The sequence below is a fragment of the Oreochromis niloticus genome, linkage group LG18 (genome assembly GCF_001858045.2).
Source record: "Oreochromis niloticus isolate F11D_XX linkage group LG18, O_niloticus_UMD_NMBU, whole genome shotgun sequence".
Taxonomy (NCBI): Eukaryota; Metazoa; Chordata; class Actinopteri; order Cichliformes; family Cichlidae; genus Oreochromis; species Oreochromis niloticus.
The window spans coordinates 36,441,215-36,456,551 of record NC_031982.2 but is presented as its reverse complement, the minus strand read 5'-3'; the positions used below and the strand labels follow the sequence as shown (position 1 = coordinate 36,456,551).

General features: G+C 43.5%; 1 long non-coding RNA gene across 1 annotated transcript; it reads left to right on the top strand.

The window, feature by feature from the left end:
• Positions 1 to 5,262: 5,262 nt before the first annotated feature.
• On the top strand, positions 5,263 to 7,457 carry LOC102075521 (uncharacterized). Its single transcript, XR_268571.4, has 3 exons — positions 5,263 to 5,536; positions 6,680 to 6,817; positions 6,966 to 7,457. It is a non-coding gene; the product is annotated as an uncharacterized LOC102075521 (long non-coding RNA).
• The last annotated feature ends 7,880 nt before the right edge of the window (positions 7,458 to 15,337 follow it).

Here is a 15,337-nt window from a genome sequence, read left to right as displayed (position 1 = left end):
AGTTGTGTTGCACGCACACACTGCTCTCTATACTCCGCTTGGACTATTTGAATTAGTTTTTGTGTTTTCTGAGTTTTGATTTCGGACCACAGCCAGTGGACGATCTGTACCAACCTCAGCACTGCTTCTCAGTATGGGCCTGAAGAAAGCCCCTGACAGCTGAGGAAGGCGTTGATATTAAGAAGTCGTTTGAGTTTGTGACAGAGGAGATTTCTGTTGTCAAACTGCAGAAGAAAGGATCATCACTGGGCTTCGCATCAAACCCGGGTCATATGCTCAGGCGGTGGCCCCTGACAGCGTAGAGGAGCCCGGAAAAGAAGATGTCAGCTCCACGGAGCATCAAGTAGTTACCTTTCCTTGGACTAAATGTGTTAAATTGGACTATAACAACATTGAGGCTTGCCGCCCTTCACCCTGAAAAAATGACATCAACAAAGCAGCCTCATTGTGAGATTTGGTAACAGAAAACTGATCAAACAAGGAAAGAAACTGAAAGGATGCGATGTCTTCATGAATGAACATCTGACAAAACAAAACACTGACTCACCAGGAAAACACGTTACTTGAAGAAACAGAGACAAACTCTAAATACATGGAGCACAAACTGTAAAGGATTCATTAAACTCAATGGAACACCAGAACGAGCCAAAGTGTTGGTCATCAGAAACATTTAGGACCTGGACAAATACTGATGTTCATCTTACTGTCACGGTTCTGGGTCATTTCGACCCAGCATTGTCTGTTTCTTATGTTTTGGTGCTTTTCTGTATCATGATTTATGTCTGATTCTTTAACTCTCCTGTTTTAATGAGTCTTATAAATCTATGTTTCAGTTTGGTTCTGGTCATGAGTTTAGTTTGATGTTAATTCTTCTTTAAGTCTCTGTCGTCTCTGGGTTCATGTGTTTTATTCTTTCAGTCTGTCTCTCAGTGTCAAGTCTGCGTCTTTGTGATTTGTTTCGTGTTTTCTGTTTTATTTTGATAGTCCCAGTCTGATGTCAGTGTGTTCAGTTTTACTTCTCTCCTGTCTCGTTAGTCTAATTTCTCCCAGCTGTGTCTGCCTTTCCACCAACTCAGGGGATTTATGGGCTTGTTGGATGAGCTGCACGAAGCCCGCGAGGTTCTTCAAGCTTCTGTTTATGATAAACTGGGACTGAGAACATTTCAGCACACAGACCATAATGTTCTGGACTTGGACAAAGATATAGACCCAGAAAAAAAGGTTCTTCTACTACATCAGCAACAACTGCTGCTACTTCACTGATGAACAGTTTAGTCACACCATCAACACGAAAAATAAATGATCAATAATCAATTTTAATAGCAGAAGGCTGTACGCCAGTTTCAATAATATAAAGGAATCTTTCAATCAGTTGACAAAACTATTATTGCCATTTCTGAAACATGGATCAAAGATGAAACCACCATCCCAGTCTATCTGTCAGAGGCGCTGCCCCAGATCTCCATGTAACGTAGTAGATGCAGATCAACCATGACAGCTCTACAACACTGAGGCCCTTCAGGAACCTCATCCATCCCAGGGGCCTGGCCACCAAGCAGTTGTTTAATTGCATCACTGATCTCAGCCGTACTGATAGACGAGTCGTCCCCCTCATTCAGAGAATCTGCTGCTTCTACAGAAGACGTGTCAGTGGGATTCAAGGGTGTCCTGATGCCACGTGCATTTGTGCACATCTTTAAATTTGAACACGGTGTTCACTGTGAGCAAAGTCCAATAACAAAACACTAAATCAAATCAGGCAGGCTGTTTCTCCCAATCACAGCCGCCCAACTCTTTTTTTGTTGTCCACATGAGGATTAAAGTCTCCCAGTAGGACAACAGAGTCACCAGATGAAGCACCCTCAAGCACCCCACCCAGTGACTCTAAGAAGGCTGGGTACTCTGAACTGTTGTTCTGCTTTGACTATCAGCACAAGAGCTCACACTGGAGAGAAGCCATATCACTGCAAAATGTGTGGGAAAAGGTTCACATGTAGCTGTAACTTGTTGCAGCACATAAGAACACACGCAGCTGAGAAGCCTACTAAAATGTGAGAGAAAAGGTTAATATCTAATATCTATCCCGTGAAAATCCACGCAAGAAGTCAAAATCAGCAAAGTAATGCTTGAAAAACATGAAAAATATTTGTTTGTTTCTTATAATAATTAGATGTTACATTATAAATGTTGAGTATAGTTATGTTTGGGGGTTTTTGGATACTTTTTAGATCAGTTTTTTTCCTGTTACTTGTTGCTTCATGTTGCTCAGTTTACTTTTTGATTTATTTTGGGTTTTAACAAGAGTCTAGCTCTGCTGTGGACCAGCATGCACTGGGGAAGGTTCAATGTTTTGGGATTTGTTCTTTTTTTTTTTAAACAGTGAATGAGAGGCAGAAGGAGCCATGATGTCCTTTTTTTCTTTACTTACCAAGGATGAACTCCACAGATTTTGATTTTTGATAAATAGCCAGTACACAAAGTAAAAATCCCAGCTCTTAGGTCCAAGGAAAGAACCCCTCATTGTCATGGCACACAAGGCGAGCCGTGTGTAATTTATTAAAGGACCCTAGATGCAGGCACTAGTGATGTGAGTGGGCTTTTATTGAGGAGGAAACCTCAACTGGAGAAAGCTAACAAAACACAGACCTGAAATGGCAAAGCAGGGAGACGCAGGTAGATGACACAGAATGAAGCAGGGAATGAAAACAGATGACGGAGGGAGATAACGCAGATCAACCAGCAGATCATCCAATCAGTGGATGGGAGACAGGAGGGGAACACACCTGGGAGAAATCAAAGCTGACGAGACATGGGAAACGTAAACTGAACACACTCACATGAGACGAAGACCTTCAGAATAAACCTGACCACCTGTACTGCTTCTGGGGAGAGGTGAGACTGGTTAGGGGTAATGCCACTTTACTGAAGTTGCGAATGAACTTCCAGTAGAAAATTAGCAAACCCCAGGAACCTCTGGAGCTCTTTCCAGTTCTTGGGCACCGGCCAGTCTACAACTGCTTTAATCTTAGCAGGATCCAGCGCCGCTCCAAGCTGGCAGCTAGTATCAGCAGCTCCGACCTGACCGAGTCCTTTTTCTCTTTAATATATGTTTTCTTTGTTGTTCCTGTGTTTCTTCTTTTTGTTTTTCTATTGTGGACTGCTGTCCCCCGCAATGGAGCTCAGAATTTTATGTAAGAAAAAAGAAATTGTGTATGTTTCTGTACTGTGTACTGTTTGTTTGTATATGTGTCTTTCTGGCTGCTGTTACAGCCAAATTTCCCCTTGTGGGACAATTAAAGGATTATACTAACTGTCCCTGCTCGACAATAAAATCCAAGGTCGAACCGTCTGTACGTGAAATTCGCACTTCTCACCTTTCACAAACAGCCTATTTTCAAGTAGCCGTTGCAGGACGAGGCGCACATGCTTGACATGTTCTGTTCGGTCTCGAGAGAAGATGAGAATGTCATCCAAGTACACAAAGACAAAGTGGTTGAGGAAGTCCAGCAGAACGTCGTTGACCATGGCCTGGAAGACAGCTGGAGCATTAGTGAGACCAAAAGGCATGACCAAGTACTCAAAATGCCCCAAGTGGGTATTAAACGCCATCTTCCACTCATCTCCCTCGCAAATACGTACCAGGTGATAGGTGTTGTGGAGGTCCAGCTTGGAAAAAATTTCCGCACCCTGGAGCAACTCAAACGCTGATGCTAAGAGGGGCAGGGGGTACTTGTTCTTAACAGTAATCTTGTTTAGACCCCGAAAGTCAATGAAGGGACGAAGGGTCTTGTCCTTCTTTTCAACAAAGAAGAACCCTGCCCCGAGAGGTGATGTAGCGCTCCAGAGATTCGCGTTCTGGTTTGGAGATGCTATATAATCGGCTGGTGGGTAACGGCGCCCCAGGTAACAAGTCAGTTCCACAGTCATAGGGACGGTGAGGTGGAAGTGACAGGGCAAGATCTTTACTGAACACCTTGGCCAAATTATGGTACTCTGCAGGCACTGCAGACAAGTCAGGTGTTTGGACTGGGTCGGCAAGAGCAGTTTGTGCCAGGTTAGGAACCGCTGACCTTAAATAGTGTTCATGGCACCACACGCTCCACCCGGAGACACGGCCCTGACTCCAATCTATTTGGGGATTGTGTTGCTTGAGCCACGGATATCCTAACACTAATAGAGTGTTTGGGGATTTGAACAGAAACAAACAAATCTTCTCGACGTGGTTACCAGACAGAACTAAAGTTATCTCTTGTGTGTGATGAGTGATTTCTGCTAGCAGGCTACCATTGAGAGCAGACATCTGTAATGGTTCGTGCAGCAAGACCTGTGGGAGACCTAACCTATTGGTGAGAGCAGCATCCAAGAAACTTTGCTCTGCCCCCGAGTCTATTAGAGCTTTACAGGAATGAGTGATTGATTTAAAGGTGAGCTTAGTGGAGCAGTGTAGGTGGGAAAAACAGTGACACTCGGCAGTAGCCCTACTGTTACTGATGGGCAAAATTGTGATGGGCAAGAAACAGCAAAATGCCCCCCTTTCCCGCACATGAGACACTCACCCTGCTGGCATCTCTTCCTCCATTCTACAGCGCTGACCCTCGCTCGCCCCAACTGCATCGGCTCTTCCTCCTCCTGAGGATCCGGTTCCACTTTTTCTCCACTGGAAGTAAAGGAGCCAGCCCAAGTGCCTGGGCCCCCACCGGCCCGTCGAGTCTCCCAAGGCCGCCTCCAGCACTCTCACATGTGGTCGTCCAACCTGATGCACATGTTAACCAGAGCTTCAAGAGTTTTAGGTCATTCCTTTGTGGCTAACTCATGTTTTAGCCCTTCGTTAAGGCTGTTAAGGAATGCCCCCAAAGCACCTTTTCTTCCCAACCGGTCTCCACAGCCAAAATCCAGAAGTCCACCGAAAAATCAGCCACACTCCTCTTCCCCTGTTTCAAGGTAAACATACGATGAGCAGCTGAGTCAGGGCTGGAGCCTTTATCAAATACACAGCGAAAGTTATCCAAAAAAGTCTGATAGTTTATCTGAGGGTTTGCACTGAACACAGCTTGGGCCCACTTCAACGCTCTTCCAGTCATTTGTTACACCATGAGAGTAATTTTAGCGCTGTCTGTAGCATAGGCTTGGACCTGCTGCCAAAATATTAAAGCACATCGGGTCAAAAAGCCACCACATTTATCTAGTTCACCAGAAAACTTTTTGGGTACAGGCAGTGTGTGCTCTCGTAGCGTCGGGGGTGGAGAAGGTGGTAAGGGACATGCAGCAGCCACAATGAGTGGAGGTAAAGGAGGAGGAACACTTTCAGCTGCTGTGCGAGAATTTTGCCACATACCTTTTAATTCAGTGACAGCCTGAAGCAGCGCACTTTGTTCTTTAGAAATGTGGTGCAGCATCTTCTCATGTCATTCCAGAAGATCAGCTTGAAGCGACAACTTACGTTTAACAGGGTCAGAGTCCGCCGAGTCCATTTTTGGGTGGAGTATTCTGTCAAGGGGCGGAGAAAGAGCGGACTTGACAGCGGAGCTCCTTGCAGGTAAACAGTGTGCTTTATTTACAAAGTGGTGAAAACAGTGAACAGCTGATCCATGTACAATGAAAGGTGAGTGGGTGGTTTTCTCCTATTCTTTTCCTCCGTGCCCGAGTAGAGAATAAACACCCGGTGTCCTCCAGTAACCCTCGTCCCACCTGGTGATTAGCCCTTGAAATTTCTCTCCTCTCTCCTCGTGGTACCTGGTGACAAACAAACAGAGCACAAAGATGACGAGGTAGTTCCTGAGGGAGAGGTTTAATCCACACATCAGCAGCTACACTACCGAGTTTTGCTAATACTCCAGCGCTGACTGAAAGTCAATTGCTCTGTTAAATAGTCCAGCTAAGATGGCGGAAGAAAACAAACACAGAGAGAGAGGGGAGAGGGAGCGAGAACACAACATCACGGGCAGGCCGACCAGTGAGGACCATCAGACCATGACACCATGACACTCATGGATGGATTTGTTTGTTGGAACCTTTCAGTCTGATCTGTGCGGACTGGTTTATCCGTCCTTCACCTGCAAAGACTACACCAGCGAGCCCTCGGTGTCGGCCTGCGTCGACAGCACGTTCAGTGTTCTTCTGAATCTGCTGTGTGGTCATACTTTAAGAACTCTGTCGGAAACGACTGAAGTTTGAAATGTCCAAAAGTTTGAAGTCTGGACTGCTGTGATTACACAACAGCTTTCTGTCACGATCGGGGGAAACACGCGAATTAAACACAATAATTCGGCGCGCCCGTGTAGTGTGCTGGCTAGACCCAAACGCGGCGAAGGCTAGCGATGGGTTGGGACAGGCACCCAGTTACCCTAGTAACAATCGGTGCACGAAACAGGGCTTCGGGACCGATCGTGGCTCAAGAGTTGACAGTTCACCTTGTAATCGGAAGGTTGCAGGTTCGAGCCCCGGCTCGGACAGTCTCGGTCGTTGTGTCCTTGGGCAAGACACTTCACCCGTTGCCTACTGGTGATGGTCAGAGGGGCCCGGTGGCGCCAGTGTCTGGCAGCCTTGCCTCTGTGGTTCTGATGTAGCTTGCCATCACCAGTGTGTGAATGGGTGGATGGCTGAACGTGTAAAGCGCTTTGTGGTCCTTAGGGACTGTGTAAAGCGCTATACAAATACAGGCCATTTACCGATGTTACAGGCAAAGAGCGAACGGAGCCGGGATGAGAAAATGAGTTAAGAGAGATAACACTCACAGTCACTGAAGAGGATGGAGACTGATGACGGCAGGGATTCGGAGCTCCTGACATGAAGGGAACAATGTCTGAGCGGAGAACAGGTGGGTGGTGTCTCTCTTTTAAACTCGACCCCGTGGTCAGCTGACCACTACCTGACACTTTCACAGCTGCACGCATGATTCATGAACAATCTAGAATATTCAGAATGTCTACAGTTGTGTGTTGTTCACTTTGCTTTCCTTATTTTAGCCGCCTGACTGTGAGGACATGAAGCTGCTCACTGGAAACTCTCCCTGCTGCTGCAGAAACATGTGAGGAGTCCTCAGTGTTTAGATCAGAGTCTGGACTCTTGTGGTGGTGGAGCAGGGCTGAAGAAACATGCTGAACATCTGGATGGATGTGATGTGGAGCAGGACTGCTGATGACCTCAGTGGAAAGACCCAAAGACTCTGGTCCTGATGAAAGGTGGAGGAGGGCTGCATCCATCTGACACTGAGAGGGGAAACACTTAAACATGAGAGCAGGACAATGATGTTTTCACCAAATCTGAAGGAGAGCATCATCATCTGATGTGATGAATTCAAAGAGAATAAATGGAATAAGCATGAGATGGTCTTCCTGGTTGGACTTTTAGCTTCATGTGAGAGATTTTACCTTAAAGAGATAAACCTCTGTTACTCTGTTTATTTTGCTTCTGCTGCATTTTTGCATGTCCTCATCCACTAAATATAAAATAGTGTAAATGAGCAGCTTTGGATGTTTGACAGCTTTTATTGTGTCTGAACGTTCCTACAGTTGGTTTGTGGTTGATGTGGATTTGCTGCTCATGTGAATCCTCCCACAGTGTTTCATTAGCAGCTGTAACCACAGTGACTCTGATAAAACAGGAATTAGCAGAATCCATCTGATATGAAGCTGTGCTTTGAATACCACTTCCCTCCTCTTTGAAGAGTAGTCAGATATCTGTGTTCAGGTTTTTGTACAGCCTCTTCTACACTTTGTATCACTGTGTTTGTAGAGCACAGTAGTAGAGAGCTGTGTCTGCCAGGGTTAGGGCTGTTATGGTCAGACTAGTTGTTGTATCTGATGTTTGAGTTTTATAACGTTTATTAGGAATATAATGAGCTCCATAATTTGATTTTGCGCCATTCCACAGTACAAACTGAGGAGACTGAAGATCAGAGTTATATGTGTACCAGTGAAGATAGATATCATTGTCATTTGTCTGATAGCTACATGTGAGTGTGACAGATTTTCCTTCTGTTTCAGTGACTTCAGTTTGTTGAGGAGTGATTGAGTCTCCAGCTGTGAGTCCTGGAAAAAGAAAGAAGAAAAGTAGTGAAATGCAGTCTGTATATCTGCTTAATGCAGCAGCTTCAACTAAACTTTAATCCCTGTTCTTAAACTCACCTATAATGTGAGATAGAAGCAAAAAGAGGTGCAGCAACATGTCTTTGGAGTTATTAAAGCCAGACAGACAGCACATGAACAATGTTCTTCCACTGCAGCACAATGACCAACAAATAATGTCATTGGATGAGCTCAACTTCAGCGGGCGGGGCCAGTGTAATAGCTCAGCCAATCAAATAGTTTTGTGCTTCCACAGCAGCTCTGTCTCTGTCTCTGATCTTTACTGCTTCATTTCTCTGTTGTCTTTGTCATCAGTCCAATGACACAAATGTTTTTGTACAGAGTTTTGGTGTTTCCTGTCACTGTGGGCTGCAGAGCACAGTAGTACACAGCAGAGTCAGACAGCTGAAGCTTCTGGATCTTCAGAGGAGCTGATCTGATGCTGGAATCCAGTGTGGATGAAAATCTCTCCTTGAACTCATCTTCTGTGTTTCCATCATCCCTGCTAACACGACTCAGGATGAATGTGGGGCTGTTGTTTCCATCCTGTTTGTACCAGAAGAGATTATTATTTGTTCCACTGCTCTCATACTGACATCCAAGTGTAACTGTGTCTCCTTCAGCAGCAGTGACATCTCCTTGTTCCTGGATCACTTTGTCTTCTCCTTTACACTCTGAGGAAGAACAGAACATGCAGAGGAAGAGATGGATCAATAAACATGATTGAAGTTATTGAAAAGTTCCACAGTGTAAAATGATTAAATCTCCTCTTTCTGTCCTTGTTGTGAATCGTGTGCAGAGGAAACATGTTGATGTTTGTATCTTACCAAAGAAAAGAGCAGCAAGAATAATCCACAGCCAATGTTCCATCTGTACAACAAGGTTTCAATCAACAGGAGAAACTAGCTGATGTTCAACATTCAGTCTGAGAATTGTTCTCTTCACAGCAGCACTTATTATTGACACAATGGTTGAACACAGTGCAGAAGGAGAGCACCGCCTACTGGATGATGTCGCCCTCTAGTGGAGCGTCTCTGTGGGTTTCCTGTCACTGTGGGCCTCACAGCAGAGTCTGTCACTGCAGCAGAGCAGATCTGAAGATCCATTCATCTTTGATCATCAACAACTTTAACAGACAGTCTGAAATTTTCTCTGTTTTGTGTTCCCAGTGAAATACAACGATCTCTGTTGGTGTTCCAGGATATTGTTAATATTAGAGGATAATTTACACTAATTAAAGTTTTTTTCGGAGGTATTCATAAAATTGTTCACTTTGCCCCTTCATGTGGCAGCCCCGATATCAATCAGTCAAATCAAAATTATTTATATAGCAAATTTAAAAACAACAGTTACGATCAAAGTGCTTCACAAGTTAGGAAATAAATAAAATAAGTCAAATTTACCAAACAACAACACAAGACATGACAAACTTAGAAGCCAACCAAATGATAGTCAAACTATCTTAAGTCAGATCCAGAGTAAAAAGATGAGTCTTTAAACGAGATTTAAAAGACTGAATAGACTCAGAAGAGCGAATGGCAATAGGGAGATTGTTCCACAGTTGAGGAGCTGCAATAGCAAAGGCACGATCACCTCTGGTTTTCAGCCTGGACTTAGGTTGCATTAAGAGCATCTGATTTGAAGATTTTAGTGCTTTTTTAGGATTATACAAATGGAGAAGTTCTGTTAAATAGCTAGGTGCAATGTTATTTAAGATTTTATAAGTGAGTAAAAGAATTTTAAAATCAATGTGAAATTTCACAGGAAGCCAGTGTAAGTTAGCTAAACTGGAGTCATATGATCATGCATTCTGGCACTCGATAAAAGGCGTGCAGCAGCGTTCTGTACTAATTGCAACCGGTGAAGAGAGGAGTGAGGGAGGCCTAAATAGAGGGAGTTACAATAGTCCAGTCTAGAGGTAATGAATGCATGAATAAGCTTTTCAAGGTCCTTGGGGGAGAGGAAAGGCTTAGCTTTAGAAATTTGACGTAGCTGATAGAAGCTGGATTTAACCACAGTAGATACTTGTTTCTCTAATTTGAAGGAGCTATCCAGGAGTACCCCGAGGTCTCTTACAATGTGGGAGAGGTAGCTAGCAAGTGGACCAAGAGTAACAGTTAGTTGGTTCAAAGGGATATGGCTGTCAAAGACAATAACTTCAGTTTTACTGTCATTCAAGGTTAGAGAGTTTTGAGATAGCCAGGTTCTCACATCATGAAGACAGTTAAACAATGTATGCAATGGATCTGTGACATTCAGACTCAAAGGGAAATAAATTTGAATGTCATCGGCAGAACAATGGAAAGAAATATTATATCTTTGGAAAATAGATCCCAAGGGCAACATGTACAGAGAGAATAACATAGGGCCCAAAACAGACCCCTGGGGCACACCACAGAGAAAGGGAGCAGAGGAGGAAGAGGAGTATTGCCCCATAGTGATAGAGAATGACCTCTCTGAAAGATAAGATTTAAACCATAATAAGGTTGTGCCCTTAAGACCAACTACTTGATTTAACCTTGATAATAGAATGTTGTGATCTACTGTGTCAAACGCAGAAGTCAGATCCAGTAAGACTAAAACCACAGAGCAACCTGAATCAGTGGTTAAAGGAGATCATTAAAAACTCTTAACAAAGCTGTCTCAGTACTATGTCGAGGTTTGAAGCCCCACTGGAATTTTTCAGTAATACCATTGGTATCTAAGAAGGCCTGAAGTTGTTTACAGACCACTTTTTCCAGGATCTTTGACATAAAGGGAAGCTTAGAAATCGGCCTATAATTTGAAAGAACACTGGAGTCAAGATTAGTCATCTTAATAGTCTTAATAGTCTTCTTGAACAACAGCATGCTTGAAGGCAGACGGTACACAGCCTGAGGACAGTGATGCATTCAATATTAATAAAATACAAGGCCCAATAGTATTCAGCGCTTCCTTAAAAATAGGGGCAGGATGAATATCATAGAAAATGGGATAGCAAACAGTAGACAAAGCTCGAGGAGACGGCTCGCCGAAAACACTGGCACCATCATGGAACCAAATCTCAGGACTTTTCCCTTGATATCACACCATCATCTTCACACAGGAAATATTCATATTAATTTCTCTCCACTACGATTAATGCATGATTTAAATCACTGGAGCAAACTCTCAGTGTCATGATTACAGGAATGCATCGACTCTAAAGCAGCCCACATGAGGCTAAAGCTTTACATGCTTTTATTTTGACAAGGTACACAGACAGGGGGGCAGGTAAGTAGGTTTTCTGCAGAGGGACAGAGCAGGGAGACACCAGAGAACTGCCCGAGAGAACCACTGCTGAGTGTCAGTGCAGTCAGAATTGCTTATATAGTATTTATTAGAGTCCTTTCTTGTGTTTCACTTTTAGAGTTTCTGTGTCAGGGAGGTAAGTGAAGGTTTCAGAAGGCTGAGTGGGTGGAGAGTGGATGGGCAGGTGAGTTTTCCAGCTCTGTTACAAGTCAGTCCTTTCCAAACAGCAGACAATGAGAGAATCCTTCAGGTTTCAGGTAACTCAAGTCCACAGAGCTATGAGCAGACACAAGAGAACATGGTGAGGTAACAGAAGCTACAAGCACAAACTCATAAGTCATAAATTAAGAGCTGAATTTCCACCAGAATGAAGACAACAATCTGACAAAGAGTGGATGTTTCAGCTGGACCTTTCATTCCCCAAAACATGAGGAGTTAATGAGATCTGGTTAGGAGGTCACCAACACTACAAGCACCAACCAGCTTGCAGCCAAAGCTCTGCACAGCCCCATCAGCACTGAGTCCCCAGCCTCACTCAGACTGCTGCAAAAGCTCTGCTGGAGGTGGGAGTTGAAGATCACCTGAACCACTTTGATACGCCAGGCCTGTCCAGCATTCTCCCCCACCACCTGACTCAACTCACCCCCAGATGGTGATCAGATGACAGCTCAGCTCCTCTCTTCACCAGAGTGTCCAGAACATACTGCTGCAGACCTGATGATGCAATTATAGAGTCAGACATCCACCTATACTGTGGTTAGCATGCAAGTCCAGTAAAACAGAAACCACCATTCTGTCACTCTGACACATAAAGTCCTCAGAAGCACAATAGAGTTACCAGATGATGCAGCGTCCAGGATCCTGCTCAGAGACCTCAAGAAGACCAGGCACGCTGAAATGTTGTTCAGAGCACAGACGAGAGTCTGGACCTGCCAGAGGGGGAACATCACAAAGTACCAGAGCAGGACAATGATGAAGGAGAGCATCATCATCTGATGTGATGACTTCAGAGAGAATAAATGGAATAAACATGAGATGGTCTTCCTGGTTGGACTTTTAGCTTCATGTGAGAGATTTTACCTTAAAGAGATAAACCTCTGTTACTCTGTTTATTTGGCTTCTGCTGCATTTTTGCATGTCCTCATCCACTAAATATAAAATAGTGTAAATGAGCAGCTTTGGATGTTTGACAGTTTTTATTGTGTCTGAACGTTCCTACAGTTGGTTTGTGGTTGATGTGGATTTGCTGCTCATGTGAATCCTCCCACAGTGTTTCATTAGCAGCTGTAACCACAGTGACTCTGATAAAACAGGAATTAGCAGAATCCATCTGATATGAAGCTGTGCTTTGAATACCACTTCCCTCCTCTTTGAAGAGTAGTCAGATATCTGTGTTCAGGTTTTTGTACAGCCTCTTCTACACTTTGTATCACTGTGTTTCTAGAGCACTGCTCTGCTGTCTGATCATTTCCTGATAACATTTACATTTACAATAATTGATTACACAGCAGTGGAGAGTAGACTTTATCAAAGTAGATGTCTTTCTGAAAGTGCTGTAACTAAGTTTAAGAATATAATCCACCCACTGTTATCATCTTCAATGCCCTGTACCAACATAGAGCAGAGCAGCTATCTGAACGCTACTCCAACAGAGGTCGATTATCTTGTTAATAATTTTACCTCCTCACTACGTACGACTCTGGATACTGTAGCTCCTGTGAAAACTAAGGCCTCAAATCCAAAGTCCCTGACTCCGTGGTATAATTCTCAAACACGTAGCCTAAAGCAGATAACTCGTAAGCTGGAGAGGAAATGGCGTGTCACAAATTTAGAGGATCATCATTTAGCCTGGAGAAATAGTTTGCTGCTTTATAAGAAAGCCCTCCGCAAAGCCAGAACATCTTACTATTCGTCACTGATTGAAGAAAATAAGAACAACCCCAGGTTTCTCTTCAGCACTGTAGCCAGGCTGACAAAAAGTCAGAGCTCTACTGAGCCAACAATCCCTTTAACGTTAACTAGTAATGACTTCATGAACTTCTTCACAAATAAAATTTTTATCATTAGAGAAAAAATTACCAATAATCATCCCACAGATGTAATATTATCTACAGCTACTCTTAGTACCATCGATGTTAAGTTAGACTCTTTTTCTCCAATTGATCTTTCTGAGTTAACTTCAATAATTAATTCCTCCAAACCATCAACGTGTCTTTTAGACCCCATTCCTACAAAACTGCTCAAAGAAGTCCTGCCATTAATTAATTCTTCGATCTTAAATATGATCAACCTATCTCTAATAATCGGCTATGTACCACAGGCCTTCAAGCTGGCTGTAGTTAAACCTTTACTTAAAAAGCCATCTCTAGACCCAGCTGTCTTAGCTAATTATAGGCCAATCTCCAACCTTCCTTTCATATCAAAAATCCTTGAAAGAGTAGTTGTCAAACAGCTAACAGATCATCTGCAGAGGAATGGCTTATTTGAAGAGTTTCAGTCAGGTTTCAGAGCTCATCACAGCACAGAAACAGCTTTAGTGAAGGTTACAAATGATCTTCTTATGGCCTCTGACAGTGGACTCATCTCTGTGCTTGTCCTGCTAGACCTCAGTGCTGCGTTCGATACTGTTGACCATAATATCCTATTAGAGCGATTAGAACATGCTGTAGGTATTACAGGTACTGCACTGCAGTGGTTTGTATCATATCTATCTAATAGACTCCAGTTTGTACATGTAAATGGAGAGTCCTCTTCAGACACTAAGGTCAATTATGGTGTTCCACAGGGTTCAGTGCTAGGACCAATTCTATTTACATTATACATGCTTCCCCTAGGCAACATCATTAGAAGACATAGCATAAATTTTCACTGCTATGCAGATGACACGCAGCTCTATCTATCCATGAAGCCAGGTAACACACACCAATTAGTTAAACTGCAGGAATGTCTTAAAGACATAAAGACCTGGATGGCCGCTAACTTTCTGCTTCTTAATTCAGATAAAACTGAGGTTATTGTACTCGGCCCTGAAAATCTTAGAAATATGGTATCTAAGCAGATTCTTACTCTGGATGGCATTACCTTGGCCTCCAGTAACACTGTGAGAAACCTTGGAGTCATTTTTGACCAGGACATGTCCTTCAATGCACATATTAAACAAATATGTAAGACTGCTTTCTTCCATTTGCGCAACATCTCTAAAATTAGAAATATCCTGTCTCAGAGTGATGCTGAAAAACTAGTTCATGCATTTATTACTTCCAGGCTGGACTACTGTAATTCACTATTATCAGGAAGTCCTAAAAACTCGCTGAGAAGCCTTCAGCTAATCCAAAATGCTGCAGCAAGAGTACTGACAGGGACTAGAAAGAGAGAGCATATTTCTCCTGTTTTGGCTTCCCTTCATTGGCTTCCTGTTAAATCCAGAATTGATTTCAAAATCCTGCTCCTCACATACAAGGTCTTAAATAATCAGGCCCCATCTTATCTTAATGACCTTGTAGTACCATATCACCCTATTAGAGCACTTCGCTCTTGCACTGCAGGCCTACTTGTTGTTCCTAGAGTATTTAAAAGTAGAATGGGAGGCAGAGCCTTCAGTTTTCAGGCCCCTCTTCTGTGGAACCAACTTCCAGTTTGGATTCGGGAGACAGACACTATCTCTACTTTCAAGATTAGGCTTAAAACTTTCCTTTTTGCTAAAGCATATAGTTAGGGCTGGACCAGGTGACCCTGAATCCTCCCTTAGTTATGCTGCAATAGACGTAGGCTGCCGGGGATTCCCATGATGCATTGAGTTTTTCCCTTCCAGTCACCTTTCTCACTCACTATGTGCTAATAGACCTCTCTGCATCGAATCATATCTGTTATTAATCTCTGTCTCTCTTCCACAGCATGTCTTTCATCCTGTTTTCCTTCTTTCACCCCAACCGGTCGCAGCAGATGGCCGCCCCTCCCTGAGCCTGGTTCTGCCGGAGGTTTCTTCCTGTTAAAAGGGAGTT